Source organism: Meleagris gallopavo, chromosome 5 (genome assembly GCF_905368555.1).
Source record: "Meleagris gallopavo chromosome 5, MGAL_WU_HG_1.1, whole genome shotgun sequence".
In the NCBI taxonomy this organism is placed as follows: Eukaryota; Metazoa; Chordata; class Aves; order Galliformes; family Phasianidae; genus Meleagris; species Meleagris gallopavo.
Genome location: NC_139408.1, coordinates 19,676,071 through 19,695,527, shown reverse-complemented (window position 1 = coordinate 19,695,527; position 19,457 = coordinate 19,676,071). Strand labels below are relative to the sequence as shown.

Here is a 19,457-nt window from a genome sequence, read left to right as displayed (position 1 = left end):
TATTTGATTGGCTTCCTGGCTGACTCCTTATAAGATCTCTTGGTCTTCTACACATTTCGCAGTTATAATAGCTGCTGTGAGGCTTGTAGAGCAGGGTAATACCAGACTATACACTGGACCTTCTAATTTGCATGATCTTTTGAAGTTATATATTCATCTAGTATATAAATGAGTAAATAACCTTAAAACATCAAATTGATCACCGAGTTTGACTATTCTGCTCCACTGTTTGAAAGTGAATGTTTATTGGGGTGGTCAAGCATCTGTCTGTCATTATGAGTCACATTTTATTCTCTGTTGTGAGATAGCTCAGAGAATTAATAATTTCAAAATTCATTGACTTGAATGAAATGTACTAAGTAAATGCAGGGAATTACTTCTTTACTAATGTTCTTGAACTTACCATAGATCTGTTCAATTGCAAATGATGGTTTAACTTGCGCTGGGTCTTCCTTCTAAAAGCATTTTTGCTTCTCCTTGCCCATCAGTTCGCAAATATTTTTGTATTATCTACAGATACTTTAACTAAATTAGTATGCAACATTAGAATAAGCAAAGGACTTTCAAATAGATATTCAGCTACCTTCATATACCTTTAATTTGCTTGTGATCAGTAAGCTTGTTTTCTTTGAAAATACAGGATATGCCTAGAAAGGAGCGAGTCCCTTTCAAGTTCTTTAGAAAATGTCTCCATAGTCGGATAATGAATTCAAATTCCTGAATTAGGTGTCATAACACCACCTAAAAGTAATAATAAGGTGTTCTAATAATAATTAAGATTATCTTCTCAATGGAACATTCATTAAGTTCAAGAAAAGTGAATGGTATTTTTAATCAACTATGGAAAACAGTAGTTTTGTCAAAACTGGATGAAGTTTGTATGGACTTCATGTAGTATCTTCTCTTGTTGAATGAAGCAGACAATCAAAAACATCAGTAAAACAGAGTCTCTCCTTTACTTTGAACTTGATGGCAGCGCAGACCATGGCAGCTGAACAGAAAAAAAAAAATCAAGAACACAGAACCAGAACTGAACAGAAAAAAAAAAAAATCGAGAACACAGAACCAGAACACAATAGCAGAGCACAGAAAGAAGAATGAGTACATAGAACATGGAAGCAGAACATGGAAACAGAAACAAGGATGAGGACACGGTAACAAGAACATGGTAAAAAAAAAGCACAGAAGCAGAACACAGAACAAACAATACAAAACCAGAAGAAGGAACAGGTACACAGACAGTAGAACATGGAAACAGGAACATGGAATGAGGACACAGTAACAAGAATATGGTAAAAAAAAAACACAGAACCAGAACACTGAGAGAAGACGCGTGGAGAAAAGAAATATGGAACCAGAACACAGAAGCAGAATACTGAAAGAAGTACATGGAAACAAGTACATGGAGCCAGAACATGGTAAAAACACCACGTAACCACTAATCAACATCAACAAAGTCCAACACAACCTCTTATGGTTTACTGTAGAAATTAAAGGACCCAGAAAGTTAACTTGCAATGTTACGTAAACAATACATATGCAGTAATGTTGAGCAAATCACTAGTCAGTTTAGAATCATTTGTTATCACTAAAAAAATATCCTCTGCATCTATCAGCTGCTGATTTGATATTTTCAGATTACTGCTATTGATTTAATTTTCAAGGCTTTTTTTTTTTTTCTTTCTTAAGATTATGTAGTTAAATTCTTATTTCTCTCAATTTGGTTTCACTAGAGCTAATAAAGCTTAAAAGCTAATGCGAGTTAAAATATATATATATATATATTGGTTTGCAATTTAAGTGGAGATTTTGCAAAATATATGGACGAATCAGAGTCGTGCTCGTGTGTAAATGTATGCTTTCAAGAAAATGGAGAACACACTGTGTAGGAATCAAAGTTTATTCATAATCTGATATTTCAACCAAAGTGTTATAGATTCTGTGTCAGAATCTGGTGTCTCATACAAATCCACTGTACTACACTGAAGCTAAAAAAATTTCCAGTCTTGTTGCTATCAGTGTTTAGCGCCTTCTCATGATCACACTCTGTTTTTAGATATTTAAATTTTTAGATATTTAAATACTATTCTTGTCATTCAGTGGTTGGCTATCTTCTACTAGTTGTGCCTTCCAAATACTGACAATTATCTATCTCTAGTATTGTACTAAGTGCTGTTTGTGCTGATGCTGAAAGTTTGACATTACAGTTGTAAAGCCAAAGCCTTATCACTATTGTCTGTTGCAGGTCTGTGACATTGACCTGCAAGAATAATTTGTTGCTATCAGTTTCTTGTATAAACTGCAATTAGCATAATTACATGCAGCTTTCCTAAATTCCTTCTGTTGTGCCATTTTCATATTTTTCACTTTCTCTCCTAAAACTGTTGTAATATTGCTTTATGCTGTTAAACATCTGCTGAATTCCACTCCAGTGGTGTCTGGTAGGTGTAGCGAAAAGTATAGGAAACACTTATGTACCCTTCAGGATAAACATAAATGCAAGGTGTTGTAACAAATCTGTAGTCACCAAGGACTTTGTGGTTGTCACTACATTGCAAGCTATAGCAACTGGGAACATCAAAAGCAGCAGCTATGAAACAGTAGAATCAGCTTTAAAATTAGATGCATCCGACTCCAAGCTAGAAGAATTTGTATAAATGTAGGAATTATGACACACGCTTGAACAGCTGTTACCAATCTCTTAGAAGACATTGCCAGATTTCCTGAAAATACTGATTCTTACCATTCTCCTGACACAATATGACTCTGGATGCCTCCTGAGAGAAGGATATGACTTGGAGACTGTAAAACAAAGGAGGCCTGCCTAAACGTATTTCTACCAGTGCTATTGAAATTTCCATGAGCAAACTGGATGAGGAGTGTTATACACCAGAGAGCTGCACCTGGAAACATCAAATTTTGCACAATTGACTCAATAGTAGTGATTCAGAAACTGGTTCAGTGCTCCAGTGGGAAAAGAAAAAACATTTTTATAGCTTTGACAAATGTTGACACAAGATTGAGGGAGGTGATATGGAAAAAAAAAACAAACAAAAAAAAACAACCTCTTCATAGATTAAAGGAGTATAGGATGAAAAACAATCTATAAAACATACTATTGATAAGTTTCAAGATGCAATATATATATATATATATATAAAAAGACATGATTTTTTTATAGATGATGAAGATAAGCTCTCTAATAGTTAATCTTAAGTATTTTTCTCTTCTCAGTATTAGTGAGAAATAGTACTGGAAACCTGCTGCTTTTTGAAAGTTTCAATAATTGGTTTTGATTCTGTTAGCTTTTTGGGGGGAAAAGTGCTGCATGAATTCTATATATAGTATCTCCACACAGATGTTAGATGATTCCAATTTCTGAATTACACCTTCCTGGCCATTTTCCTTTAAGATAAAAGACTTGATGTGATGTATCCATACTGAAAAGTCAATATTTATTAGAAACATAAAATGAAGTTTGTTTGACATTAATGGGGAAAATTCATGGAAAAATAATGCAGTAAAGACATTGTAAGGCAGAAGATCTCCCCACAGCAACCTGCTGCTGGAGTTTAAGGAGGCACTCAGACACAGAGATGGAATTTTGGGTGGCCATGTGTGGAGCCAGGAGTTGGATTCAATGATCCTAATGGGTCCCTTCCAACTCAGGATATTCTATGGTAGATATGTGCCAAGTATTAACAATCTTCCACCACATATGCTCTGTACTTGTGAGAGATAAATCTTCCCCCAGAAGTAGATTCAGTGGTTTTATGAGTTGCAAGAAACTCTATACCAGACCCTTACGAAATCTCCTACCTGTCTTCAGGTATGCTTCCTACTCATGTCTCTCCCTCAGAGAATGAATGAGGGAATTATCCCTTGTACAAAAGATACTTTTTGCCCTTTTTGCCACATTTGAGAATTTGAAACTCTCCATAATCCAACCCTCTTTGTCTGAAAAAGTGTAATTTACAAACAAAAAAATTAAAAAGGCATGTCCATCACAACCACACCTACACACACATATTCATTAAGAAAATTCCCATACTGCAAAACCAAAGGGATTAAACTAGGTGTAGATCTCCCTTAACTGCAGAGAAATGCAGATATTTTCAGATGTGATCTAATCATGCTTCAAATCTGTGCATATACCAAGAAAACAAACTGATTTTTTCTCTTTCAAAGAACGTTAAATTTTTTCTCTTTTTCATCACGCAGATTTGGCAAGGTCTGCTCTCAAAACACAATTGGCAAGATCAGCTGAAAACAGTATTTGCTAAATTCAGGTGCCAAAATACCTTTTGCTTAAGAAAGCTAAATACTGTTGTCCACAGACAAGAATAAAACAGTTACGACTGTAAAGATTTTTAACACTTCCATAAGTCAGCTGAAGTTTTTCTTCTACAAGTCTATAAGTATTTTAAGTTTTTTCTTTTTTTAGATTTTAAAATAAATGCCATCTTCAAGAGTTAAAATTTTTTAAAGAAAATGTAATAATGCCCCGTGATTCTTCCTCCATTTTTCACCAATAATTAGTGAAGCTATATTATTCCAAGAATCAAACCTCCCCTTGAAAAGGAGGAACTTTTTTTTTCTTATTACTTTCACAATTCCTGTTCAAAATATAAGTAAAGTTTTGATGCTCTAGTCATGGTACCTGTGACTGTTCAATTCATTCCTGTTAAGGACTAATGCCAATTTGCTAGTAGTAATGGAAGGATAAAACAAGAGGCAGGTAGACGTTATCTTTCACTAAGAACAGATCTGGTTGCCAGAATTACTGAATTTTCTCAAGTTATGATTTTCCATTTAAAGTACTTAACACTTTTGTTATTTAAGCAATAGAGTTTGTCAGAAAGGGAACCAGTTCAAGTCAGCTCATTGAAATAAACATACTTGGTTATACATAGTCAAAAACTTTCATGACCTACAAGCAATTAGAAAATAATTATAATTTTGTCTCTCTTCAAGTAATTTGTTACTTTATTTATTCATTCTTCTGCAGTACAAAATACTCAGTGACTGCACCTCAGCAACAAGAAAATCCGAACAACTGGGAATGTGAATTAAAATCTCATGATGATTTCAGCCTATCAATAGCAATACTTATTGCTATTCCTCACAAACACTGTATGTTTAAGTTGAATATGTGACTACACATGTAAATTTGCATATACTTTATACCTATTTGGATAAACAAGATCAACCATGTAGTTTTCAAGCTAATGTTTTTTTTTTTCCTTACGATAAGCCAGTACTGTTCCCAACTATGTCAGCTATTAATAATGTTTTTATTTTATATATATATGTTATCATTGATATTTATTCAATGTTAGCCAAAATGTATACATTTCACTAAAGTGTAGAGCTAAAAAATAATTTTTCATTTACAGACCAACATTCTTCAATGGAATTTGAAGCTATTTGTAAATGATCCCAAATTTCCTAAGCTCATAACTGTAATTTTTTATATCAGTGTTTTAAATGACTAACATAATATATGCATTTGTAATAATACTAAAATAAAGAAATGCAACCTAAGAAAATAGTTTTAACAAGTTTTACCTAAAAAGAAATATTCATAATAGAAGTAGCAAATGACAATGCATTTACAATTTGCACATTATCCAAGTCCCTAATTTCCAGCATTTTCTCTTAAGAGGAATTATTCTAGAAAGAGATAGGTAAGAGGGCAGAATAATGAGTATGTTCACGAGTAGCTACGAATAAACAGAACTGTAATCTTTCAGAAATCCTACATTACATATAGTGAAAATAAACAAGTACTAGCCTGTTACAACAAGATTTGTTACATTGTATTGAGACACTGCCTTTCTTTTCTCTCATTACAAGCATGCATTAATTTCCTGTACCCATACCTGTATTTTGTCACTCTAATGTAATAATGAATAAGCAATCCCTGGATGCTTCAAAATGCTAATGAGAACAAGCCACAAAGAGAGGATTATTAATATTAAAGATAAATTAAAGATAAAATTACAATCAGAGGATAAGTTAAAATGTACATTGATCATAATCATTTAACAAAACCATTAAGTGTGGCTTTTTTCTTCTACTTCAGCAAACAACTTTGCTAACCTATGCACTGAACAAGAACCTTTCTGCTGAAATGATGTATCACCAACACACACTTATGTCCATTAGGTAAAATATTTCTATTTTAAAACACAGTAAATCTGTGAATTACATGAGGCCACGTTCGCGATGTTTGCCAACTGTAGCTGCAAATAGGAAACATTTTCTTTTTAATTGTACACCATGGATAGTAGAAATGAAATCTGATGCACGTGTCTTCCTTGGATATGGAAGATCTTGCTCTGTAGATCCAGTTTGGATGGCAACTGCACTTCTGGCAGTAACAATTTCATTTCAGGTAAAAGAGTAAAACGCATACATTTGTATATACAAATCATTGTGAAGGATTGAGATACACATTTACACAGAGAAGGAAATAAGCTCTATCATTTAGTCAGCTGATATCATAAGTAGGAATAACGAAACTATTCACTCTACTCTGTTTCCAGTTTCACTGATATGATATTGAGCAGATCAGTTCAACTTAATTTGTTTGTTTGTTTTCTCTCACGTTTCCAGTTAGAAAAAGATCATTTAACGTAGGTCATTCCAATTGGGCATTACCCTCTATATAATGAATGAATGTACAGATGTTATAATTAAGAAATATACCAGAGAATTTGGCTAAGCAGGTTATTATACCAAAAAGAATAGATAGAGAACTTGCCCTCACCCTGGGCTCACTAGAAAACTCCAAAGGAGAGATCTCTGGAAAAAGATCTTTCCCTACTAGTAGTCAGCTCTTAAATGGGTCTAGGAGAGGTGCAGCCAAGCTCCACCCCTTCCGGCAGCACAAGTGAATTGCCTTCACCTGTGCTCCTGTGGCTGACTCATTGCTTGCCTCAGGTGATCAATCAGAGGTTCAGGCCATGATTCAGCAGTTCCCCACACACCATCTTAAAGAATGAATTGGAATGGTGTGTCTAGAACAGAAATTTCTGTTACAGAGTTTAATTAGAAGAAGGGTTAACTTGCAATATATTCAGAAAATTATCGCTAATATAAAATAAAGTTTTTGAAAAAATAATGATTATAAATAACATGATGAAAAGCAAGAAACTCATAAAATTAAGTCAGCAACCTTAATTCCCGTTTTTTCATTCACATAAGAATACAAACTCCAATAATGGAAACACAAGCTATTTTTCCACTGTATCTTTACTTTCATAAGTGTATAAATTGGATAATACAACATTTGCAATTCATCACATGGCTCCATGACTAAATTGCTTCTCACAATGCGAAGAAAGTGTAAATCACTTTCTTGGTGAATTATTTTCTCAGTTTGTTTTCCTATTACTCACAGCAAAACTAAAAAGATGATACTTGTGCCCTGAGAAAGTTAAATCATATCACTATATGCTCATGTTAGTTATTCCCATTTTCCTTGCTGAAATATAGGATTGTAGCTGTTTTTAATGTACCCCTAAATGTCATGTGCTTAAATGTTAAAGCAGCAATTCTCTTTCTCTGTAAAGAAGATGGGCAAATGCATTTTTGTAAATCACTTGCAATTTAGTTAGATTAAACTCTCCTTTATTCATGTGGTTAACCAGCAATTCAAGTATTAATTCTAGGACAAAGAGAGGCATACTGAAAAAAAGTACAAAAATAAAAATAAAAGAAGGCAATATAGCAAAGAAAGGGAACAAACAACTAGAAAAATTCTATCTGGTGGATTATGGTATGTCATATTTTTCTCCCACTTTCTCTTCCTATAGGCAAATAGCTTACATAATTTTAGTTACAAATTATACTATTACATTTCAACAGTATAAATTGCATTTCATTTTACCTGTGTTAGCCTGATGCATCTTTGAGGAGAGTAAGCACCCTAAGGATGAAAAATAATAGGGATAGCTTACATCAAGTAAGAATAAATCTTTCTGCATTCAGATGTCAATGTCTATTTCCAATTGACAGTTTATTCTGTCAATACATTCTTCTAAATGTATGTTTGTCTAGTAGAATAAGAATTTTTAGGCTTAGTACATGAGTTGTTTGGCAAAATTATTGTATATAGATGTGACACTGAATTAACCTGGGCAGCTTTAACCTCTAGAATCAGGTAAATTTCACTATTCTGTCTGTGGGGATGTGAATTAAGTTATTGAACTCTAGCTCAAATCAATTTGTGCTGATGTTCTATTTAGACTATTATTACCGTTATTAATTTAAATCTCTTTTTCTGTCTTTAAATTACACTGTAGTTACAAGCATGACAGTTTAAGACCTGTTCTACACAGACGAGAACAATAAACATTGGAGTACTATATGCACTGAGGGAAAAGCACAATCATTTTAGCTTGAAAGTTCATAATTTTAATTATAAACACAGTATAAATTTCAACATCTTCAAACACTTCAAAAATATTTCATCTAAGATGATATGAAATCTGTTTTTTTTTTACAGGTTGTTTGTTGTCCTTTCCCTACTTAGAATATCATTTAAATACCAAGAATATTTTAAACCAGGATGGCAAGTCTGGTTTCTTTTTTATCTGCAAGGATTCCAGAAGACACAGATTGAAACAGAAGAAAGATAGGGATGAGCATCTCCAATCTTAATTCCAATTGGTAGTAGCATTATATAAATTCTTTACATAATTTGTAGAAACTAGACATACAGGCTATTTATATTAATTCAACCTAGTCCATCCACTTTTGTGATTGCTACAGATACTGTGAGGAGGACCTTGATGTCTGGTGCAAAATTGTATCACAGAACAATTTTAACATCAGCCACAACTATTGATGTTCAGTTTTCCTTTACTTCTTAGTTGTGCTATTTTTAGCCGCACAACTCAGAAATGAAACAACACAAAGGATTTTTATACTTGTGTAATGTTCTTTTTTAATTTAGAAAGTATTTACATATTTTGTTCAAGTTAACTAGTTTTTCTCTTAGTAAACACTATATCTATAATGAAAACCAGATATGAAGAAGTTTTCAGGTACACAAATTAAGGTCGCTACTTCTCCTTTTAAGAAAGGCAACAACATACGTAAGATTCCTCATAACTTAGATTTGCTTTCTATTTAGTGCTATTTCTTAGTGTTGAAAATCAACTCTTATTAGAATGCTGTTTTTTTTTTTTTTTAACCCTACTTGAGTTTGCAGAGTTGATCCGTCTGGTGCAAGCCAGAATACTTTAAGAAAAGTAAAGCTGTTCAGAGTCTTAGATATAGAAAACACTACTGCCCAGTCAAGAAAAGAACCTAGGAAATCTATTATATAGAGAGTGTGAGGTTTCATAAGTTGTTTTTAATAGACATCTGACTCCATGATGATTTAGAGCACCAGAAAGCTCTTCTCTACTTTGTATTTTCTGCTTGCTGCAGTGATGCAGAGACTTTGAACTACTTGCCTAAAGTCAGTTTTCATAAGCAAGGTGCTATCTTTGTGCTGTCTTTTTAAAGTAAAAGAAACTCTTTTCTTTCCTTAAGTGAGCTCACTTGGCCCTTAATTTCAGACAACACTTCAAACTACAGCCTCTTCGGAAGTGAAAGTGCAAGTTGAAGAAACCATGTCATTAGAATTGCTCAGGAAAATTATGTACTATCAGAGTTTCAAGCAAACTCAAAGTCACACACATACTGGGCCTAATCCTTGTCTCCTCATATGACATGTTTTTTTCTTTGACTTCGCTGGGAGATACAGTGCAAACTCAGCTTTATGAAGAATTTGGAGAAGGCCCAAGCATTTTTTTTTAAAGGAAGATTTTTCAGAAATAGGACTTTTATTCTAAGCTAGCTGTTTCAATGGGACTTCTAAGTATAAAGACATTCTGTGAAAAAGTTAGTCCCTAAATGTATAATCGCTGCTGAGCCAGCTGGTTAGGGAAAGCTGCCACCCATCTGCAATTCCCAGTGGGCAGACATTTTATATGCTTGGGAGTTCAGTTATTCTCTAATACTAAGCATTCTGCTCACAAAGAGCTTAGAAATGCAAAGCCACTGAAAATAACCTGGCTTTTGTTAGTACTACACTTTAGCATACCTGAATTCCCAAAACAGAGTTTGCATTTTAGTTTTCCTCTCATTTTCCCTTCAAAAAAATGGAGAAGTAAATCCTTGTGAATGTAAGAAAACCTATTATTCATAAACGAAGAGATCTATGAGTAATACATGGTTTGAAGTAAATTTCAGAAAACATACACTGCTGGAAGTTGCCAGAATACTCTGAAGAGTGAAACAAAGTATGAACATAATTGCGAACCTAATGAGGTTCAACAAAACAAAGTGCAAGGTTTTACACCTGGATTGAGGTAATCCCAGATGTGTATACAAACTAGAACTCCTTGAGAGTAGCCCTGCTGAGAAGGACTTAGAGGTCCTGGGAGGTGAAAAACTTAACATGAGCCATCAATGTGCACTTGGAAGTCTGGAAGGCCAGTGGTATCCTGGGTTCAATTAGAAGAGAGATGGCCAGTGGTGCAAGGGATGAGATTGTTCCCCTCTATTCTGCCCTCATGAGGGCCTATCTGGACTACTGGGACTTCCAAAACAGGAGCTTTTGGAGAGGGTCGAGAGGAGGACCAGGAAGAAAATCCAAGGACTGAAGCATCTCTCCTATGAAAACAGGCTGAAGGAGCTGGGCTTGTTCAGCCTGAAAAAGAGAAGACTAGTGTGGGGAGACCTCACTATGGCCTTCCAATACTTAAAGGGAGTTTATGAACATGAGGGAAATCAACTTTTTACATGGGTAGTGATAGGACAGGGGGAAATGGTTTTAAACTAAAGGAGAAAAGATTTATATTAGATGTCAGAGGGAAGTTTTTTACTGAGAAAGCAGTGAGGGGGGTTGAAACTTGCTGACCCTTGAGGTCCCTTCCAAACCAAGCCTTTCTATGATTTTTTATTCTATGATAAAATAAATATAATTAAGAGTTTTATATGTTGTTCAGAGCCATCTGCTAGAAAACAAAAATAAATCTCTCCCACTGTCAAAAAATCATTTGTCTCTATGAAGTTAATAAGGAGAAATTATAACACTGCATTACCTAATGAAGAAGGAATTACCAAGAATCGCCATGGTGTACTTAGCATGTTATCACTAGATAATACAATAACATCACTGTGACTAAATGCATTATTCCTACTGTTTTCAATAAAGTACACATACCTACAAAGGTATTGTAAAAACCCATATGTTACTTCCCTGGTGAGAAATCACTTTTAGGTTTTTGGTATTTGTTTCCTTTTTTTTATTAGAAGTAAATCTTGAAATGTAGGATTATAAACTGACATTGTGCACTGTAATTTAATTTAGAGCAACCCTTTTCAATCATAGTCCCTTTCAGTGGCTGAATATCATTTTTGCCCCAATGCAGATTCCTAGCCAGAATTTAGGTATGAGAATAACTATTACATTTTGTTCTTTTACACTCTGCATTCATTGTGCCCATTGATTTGATATTGAGCTAACTCTATGGATGTTTTGAACAAAAAAAATCTGTGTTAAGAGTAATTTTAGGTTTTCTCAGATTGGCTCAATAGCAAAGAGATCAGTGAGGGCTATAAAGTTTGAGCGATAGCCTAAACTTTGAATCCTTCTATCTTAGTCCATGTTTTTGTTATAAACAAGATATACAAATACTTTATTAGTAGGCAATAAGAGATAATAGTAAGTCTCAATGTAAGCATCAAACACCTAATAATTAGGTTGCACTGTTATGTATCAATAAATTTCTTATCATTTTCTGGAAGTCTGTTTTTCTATGGTTTTATTGTTAAAAGTGATTGTAAACTCAGGTGTAACTTCATAGTCTATCTGAAATAAAAGAAGTGGGCATCATCACTGCTCACAACTAAAAAGTTTCAGAATGCCAGATCAAATGTAGGTAGTGGCTCAACTGGTGGGTAACAACTTTTGTTAGCCTCATTACTTTGATCAATCTTGACCACCTGAAAATAATCTTAGTATCCGAAAAAATGAGATTCACATTTATTTTATAAACTTGAGGCAATTTCGATTCATGCTTACTTCTTCCAAATAGTTTCAAATCTTAAGTATTCAACAGCCCATTATTTGGTATTCTGAGAGCAGCTCATACTGTTTTTTAAATTGACACTAGCAACTGTACTGTTGTTTTTTGAAGTAGCTATAATTGTTTGCTACTGCGCTGGATTTCAGAACAGACATGTCCAAGTTGTGACATGTTGATAGCTATGCTAGTGGCAAAATTTATCATACTGTAGAAAGGAAGAAGATTACTAACCTTCACTAAAGCAGAAAGAAGATTCTTACAAAAACTTGCAAAAACTGCATCATCAATATTTGTTCATAACTAAAGAGAATATCCATTCTAGAGCCCCAGAATATTAGCTGAGGGCCTGCTTAATTTAAAAATAAATACATAAATAAACAAATAGAGGACAACTAGCAATGTTGCTGAATAGTACATGGAACCATCACCTAACTTACACTTTTGAGTGCATTGTAATTAAGAATTAATAGAATTACAATTTGATTTTGGAAGACATAGTCAAGAAAACATGAATGGTTATCTAGTACAAATTGTAAACTGCAGCATCTGCAGAGAAAGGGACATGACAACAATTACTGACTTACTAGAATCTCTGGAAGGTGGAGATACAATTTGAGGCATCAGTGTAGATAAAGCCTTGACTCAGACTCTCCTCAGGTTAGTCAAACACATACCACCATATTCTGAGTAATTGCAGAGGTAAATAAGCCATCTCTTGTTTAGATAAGCTGAACCATGCAGTATTAAGTCTGCATAATTTTTTTTTACCTTCCCATTTTTTCTTGATTTTATTTTCCTCTATTTGTCTTCTGGTCAACCCCACAAAACATTCACTTCCATTTCTATGCATATTTTTATACTGCACTAAATGACATTAAATTTGATTTGTGCACAAATTGAAATGCTTTTTAAAATCACAAAATTATAACCGAGTAATTTGTAGTCTCACAATTTGTTTTAAAATTCCTGTGCATGGGGGGAAATTGGAGTGCTAAGTACAAAAACAATTGGCATCCTTGTAGCAATGTATTTTTATCCTTTAAAATATCCACTAAAGAAACATATGACCACACATACAGCTAATAATAGCAATAAATTCAGGATTTAATAGTGATCTCTAAAAATTATTAAACTGTTACTAAAAATAAATCAGTAATAGCCCAACATGCGATTTCCTAGAGACAAATGCAAATACATTCACATGTGCCTTGCTATTTTCTTTCATTTTATTTCTAAAGAAAGCGTTAGGATTAAGAGTAAAGAAAGATTAAGCTTTAAATTGCTAACTCTATTTCAGGCCTGAATGTAACATTTAATTTGAGAAAAATCACTTCTTCCCTATTTTTTTTCATATTCCCTTTTTTTTCTTCCCCTCCACCTCTCCCTTCAGCTCAGAAAGTCTCTACTGCATGCCTTGCAAGGGTCTTGGGAAGCTGACCTGTTCTACAGACAGACGAGAAGGCCAAAGGACAGAGAAACTGTCAAATGACAAATTGGAGATATCAAAAGAATCTATGGAAGGGAACACAGGTACAAGAGAAAGTAATAGTCAGGGGAAAAGGTTTTTCACAGCAGAGTTTTCATCATCCTATCACAAAGCAATAGTGAGTTGGATACAATAATGTGATGATAATACCATAATACCATAAGCATCACTTTTTTCCATATTCTGCTGGAGTTTCGTGACAGATCAGTAAAGCATAAGAAAAGATTACTGAAATCTTGTAATGCAAACACAGGATGAGTAAATACTTAATCAAATCCAAACTGCTGAGTAATGGAGTCTGAACATTTAATCCAAACCGTAGAAGAGCTCAGAACCTAAGGAAGTAGTCCTTAGAAGACAGACAGCTAAGTAGAGAGCTATCGAAATTGTTTTGGATTAGAAAGCAGTGAAAAACAGTTTTAGGAATAAAATACAGAAAAATTCCAGGATGAAATTTAAACATTTAACCTGAATTGCAAGGGTTCCTAATGAGAAATATATTTAGGTGGCTATTTTGGGAGAAAAAAAATGCTCTGAATATGACCTAGTATAAACAAGTATTATATACTATAGAATAGAATTTCACCAGAAAGAAAACTTAAGAAAATATCACAAGAATTTGCCTTTAGGTGTGCTGCATGAGTCCTCTGTCAGATCTGCATTTTTTGAGCTGTCTTGCTGTTTTTAAATAGCTACATCAAGAAGGCCACAGGGAGAGATGGAAGAATAATGTTTGCTGTGTGGGACATATTACCATTTTCAGTTTAGATCAGAGGTGTAATTTTGAAGGAAATCTCTGTCATTCCTACTTAGCACACTTTTGTTTGTGTCACAGAACAGTCTCGGAACATGAAAACAAGATTCCTGCTTTAAAAAAAAAAAAAAAAAATTGTACCTAATCTAATGCACTGCACCTATTAGTGGTATTTGAGTCTATAGGACCAGACAGGAACTACTTTGAAACCAACCAAAATAACTAAAACAAACAGAAAACTGAAATGACTTAAGTTTCAAGCACAAACTTTTGCTGCCTGCAGATTTGCTCCATGTGAGCCACAGAGCTTTCTTTTAAAGATAAAGCCTTTTTTCAATTGTTCAGAAGTCAGCTTACATTTCTTACTTTGCAAGAGAGGTAGGCAGTAAGATGGGTTGGTTCAGGACACTGCTGTAGGATGAAGTCTTAAAAGAGGAAAGTCAAGCAGTACAGCTACTCCTAAATTGTCAAGTATTTTTATTGTAATCTGAATGAAAAATATTTTAGTGCTGCCATTGGCTAAAAGTTCTAGAGTCTTCTTTAATATTATGAAAACAATTAAAACATTAGGTATATACTTGCAGCACCTAAAAGTAAAATATTGAATATTCTGTAATTTTATATCTTATGCGGCCATTAAGAAGTGTACCCTTCAGTGGCATTTCATATTTTGGTTTTTGTGCTTTTAGTAGTCAGTAACAACAGTGATACAGTCCTGCAATAATCACTGCATCCCTAGGCTTATACTTCAAAAACATACATTAAATTGCAATAAAAATATTGCTTTTCAGCATTCACCCATACATTCCTTCCAACTCAAGTTTAAAGCAAGACTCTACAAGATGCATTTCTCATCGAAACTGTAACAAAATCAGTACTGTATAAGTGCATAAACAAATACATATTTTTCAAGGTGTTTAATCCAAACAAAAGCCTGCTTCTTCAAGTTAAATAAAAATCATCAGAATTTGACATAGTAATGTTTAAGTATGCAAAAAAAACCCCACCAATAACAACAAAGCAGGTGCAAAAGGAATCACATGAATGGAATCTATAAAGAATTAGACACATCATATGTGTCTAATATACAGTATTGTATGCCTTTATCACGTAGCTTAAATCTAGTTTATCTGGATCATAGGCATAGGACCTCCTGGCTCCTTAGTAACACTAATACCAGGATTGCTAAAATTCCTCTTCCTAGTTAGAGGCCATGTTGGTAAAGCAAGATGGAGATCTAAACCTACGTGAATCCATAAATCTTCCCCTTCAGAGAAACATTACAGCCAGTGAGGGTACTTCCCTATGTCATCTGTTGCTGCCTGGCAAGATCTGACTATAGTTAGGAGCTGTAGTCAGTCACACTGACTGTATGTCTTAGGTGCCCTCAAGTTTTTTCTTCCTTGATACAGTATTTCTGGCATTGGCAAACTCAGCCCATTATGTTTTTGTTTTTTTTCCTACATATCTAATGTCTATTATAAAAGATGGATCCATCATCCTCAAGCAGATGTGCATTCCCATACCATACACCACTTAGAGAGTAGAGCAGCAGTTTGACTACAAAAGGAAGGGTAGAGAAAGAAACGTCATTGCCATGGAATCACTATTTAATAGATCTAAAATTATTTTACCTTGGGTACCTTAATCATCAGCTTTCATCTTTGCAAAGCAACAGCAGTGTCTCCTATTCCAAGTAAATGATCACCAGACTTTCTCCACAACAATTAATGGCTTAAAGAAATGGCTTTTTCCTTACTGCTGCAAATTTATATAGAAGTATATGGTTGCTATGTAAAATACCCTGATGCTATAGCAACTTAGAAAGTCCTTGCAGGTGAGGACAAGTGGTTTATACAATTTGAAGCCTGCAACTTAATCCTTCTGCCTAGTGATGCTCAACACAACTGCAAGCTGTGAAACAGGTTTTTTTGTGCTTGACTTTTCCAATTTACATTGTCAAACACAGGTCTCTGACACAGAACTCTCTTCTATTTTCCACCAAAAAAAAAAAAAAGTTTAAATTCAGAAAAAAAAAAAAATCAAGATTTTTATGCTCCTTTTTTTTTTTCCCCTCTTTTTTTTTTTTTTTTTTTTTTTAATAAACTATGGAGCAACAGTGAAAGACCTCAGAGCAATTTTTCCTCACAGAGTTGTCTGGGGAAAATGGCAGTTTGCCAGTTAGCTAAACTGGCCATCAATAGAAAGTATAACCATGTTTTCTTTAAGCCATTTGCCAGTTAGGGAAGAGCAGAAAATCATTTATTTATTTATCTATTTATTTATTTATTTTTGTATTGTTAATATCTCTAGGCATATCATTTTGTGTTACACTCTCAAACAGTACTCCACAAAGCATGGTAATGCTCTCTAACCAGCTCTTAACAAATCAAGGATGTCTAGTCTCATCTGTGCTTAAACCTGTCACCTTTCACATGAAGACCTAACACATGTAGGTCAGGTGCTACAGTATTACTTAGCTAGTTATGTATAGATTCAGTCCTGCATCTGGATTTTAACCATTAAGTAACAATAACAACATAGTTTCAAATAGGACATTTACCCAGATAATTTCCTGTTCACATCCTAAATTTTTCGTGTACGGATCTTTATATTTCATTTGCACATGGGATTTTCAGACCCCTCCTGACTACCAATATGTTGATCCATAATAAGAAGGGGTTTCCCTTCTTTCAAAGGGAACCTCTTACCTGAGTTGAGCAACTTCATCTCCTGCTCACATGAAAATGGTACTCCTACATTTTCTGCACTGACGCCCACGCAGTCAATAAACAAGGTAAGGAACAGCTTGAAGCTTCCAGATTCTGCTCTCCTTGACATAAATATTCCTTAAGTCATGCAGCAGAAAGGTAATTTTTATATAAGATTCTCATATAATGTCACTAACATATGCTATGCCAGCAGAGAATTGATTGCAGCATAGCTTCTGCCATTTTTCTTCTGTTCTGACATTAGAGCTGACAATTTTTAAGTGTTGAACACTGGAGCATTTCTAGATAAATCACACACGTTCACAGGAAGGAGCTGCTATACATCAAAATCCTTGTGGTAGCAAAGTGAAGCACCCTGTCCATGCAGAAATTAATTGCAGAGGATCATTGTGGAATTCATTCCACATACACAATTTGTCTGGATGCACACAGCAAATTTTTGCTACAAGCTCAACACTGTGTGTTGACAAGCATCTGAAAAAGCACCTCATTTTCACAGAAACATCAGAGAGAGTTCATCCTATGTTACACAGGACTTGGGCAGCCCCACGTGCTGTACAGCAATGAGTATTTCAATGACGACTTTTGGTTCTTCCTGTACACGAGGCATCACCTTTGGGATTTCTCCCAAGAGTTGTTTGAATTCATATGCTAATGGACTGAATACTTAGCAGTGTACTTCAGTTTCCGAGTTTATAACCAAACGGAGAGACTACGAGATGAATCTGACTGTAATTTGACTGTAACAGAATATTGCTTGTCTGTCATGCGCCAATCTTTTCTCACAGAAATATGCAAACCAAACCTTTATCTGCTAAAGCAGTGGGAGACGGACAATCCTCAGGAGGCAGAAGCACGTCTCCAGGCGCCAGGTCTACCAGCACTGCTGCTCTGCATTGCAAAGCCACACCTCAGAGCTTGGAACCTTGTGGGGGAGGAGAAGGGTCGCGCGCGCACGCCGCCTCTAACGGACCGGCGCGCGACTGTAGCGATGCGCGGTAGGGGCGCGAGGCGCGGAGCAGCGCTTCCCCTGCTCGGCGGCGTGGCGTGTGGAACAGCTCTTCCTCAGCCCCGTGCTGTTCCCCACTGCAGCGAGGAGAGATGTATCGCAGCTCAGCTGCAATGGAAGATTTGCAGAGTCGTTGTATGACCGCTTCCAGAAGACAGTACTTGAGCGGTTAATTAATGAGCTGAGGGGCCGGTGTGCATTCTCTTTCCTTTAGTCATATACAAGAGTTGCTTTGAAAATTATGCTTCCTATATTGTTATTCCAGGCCACTATGTCATAAATAGATGCTTGTGGTATGACAGTAGAGCTTGAACATTTCCACCAAGGTATCCATTCCATTTTGTTGCTGTGACAGAAAGCAGCAGAGGGGCAGCCAGATGCAATGGCATCTGACATGGAAGTGTGTGTGAAGCAAGGGGGTGGCATTGAATTCCTCCACGCAGAAAAATAACTGCAAGTATTGACATTCATGTAAGTTCGCTCAATGTTTATGGACACCAACCAGCAGATATGAGAGCAGTGAGGCTGGGGAGGGGTGCACATATCAGCGGAGGCAACTGTGGGCCACCTACACTGGTTCAGGTTGTTACATGTGCAACATACAGGCTCTTGCTCAGTGCTGGTGAAAACGCATAGCTAGTGATGGCAATTATTTGTGGAAAACTACTGTGTTGTAGCTAAGGATTTGCTGTGTCAAACAATCTTATTGTGTTCTTTGCATCTGTTGTAGTTTCCATCGGAGTAAACAGGAGGCATTATTTTTGGAGAAATCCATGCATATTTGCACTTATACAGCAACATAAGAACTGGAGCTCTTCTATCCACCTGCACAGAAAAGAGGAAGGGAAAAAAATACCTGTTGTTCAGCCCACTGAGGACCACCAGGTCCAACTTTAGTAGCAAAACAGTTGGAGGCAGAGAGGACAGGGTGAGAAATGGTAGCATTTTGTGGCTGCTATTCCACCAGGGGCTGCTCAGCCCCTTCCTGGGGCTGATACATCGAGGCCATCACAACTGAGCTTTTTCATTTTAGCTATGCAATACTCATCTCCCTGCTTTTCATGCTTTTGTTTCTTCTCCCTCCCCCAGCAGCTTTTTTTTTTCTTTCCATTTTATTGACACAATTGTTCAAACCCCTTGTCAAACTTCTTGACAGCCATCAGCCTGTCCTTAACTGCTTAATTCCCTTCCTGATGACACCTTGTAATAACTGTAGTTCTTTGACATTAAATTTCACAACTATTCTTTCTTCTCGCAGCAATAACAAATATTGGTAATATATTTAGAACAACTATAACTGACTATTTTCAGACAACACAGCTTCACCTTTCTTACTGAAGTATGGAACAAAAGATTTTCTTACAAAAAACGCAAGCCTTCAGGCCAA

The 19,457-nt window shown here is 35.4% G+C and overlaps 1 pseudogene; it reads left to right on the top strand.

Annotated features, from left to right (window-relative positions):
* Window positions 1–18,211, top strand: part of LOC146544272 (uncharacterized) — a 52,229-nt pseudogene extending 34,018 nt beyond the window's left edge.
* The last annotated feature ends 1,246 nt before the right edge of the window (window positions 18,212–19,457 follow it).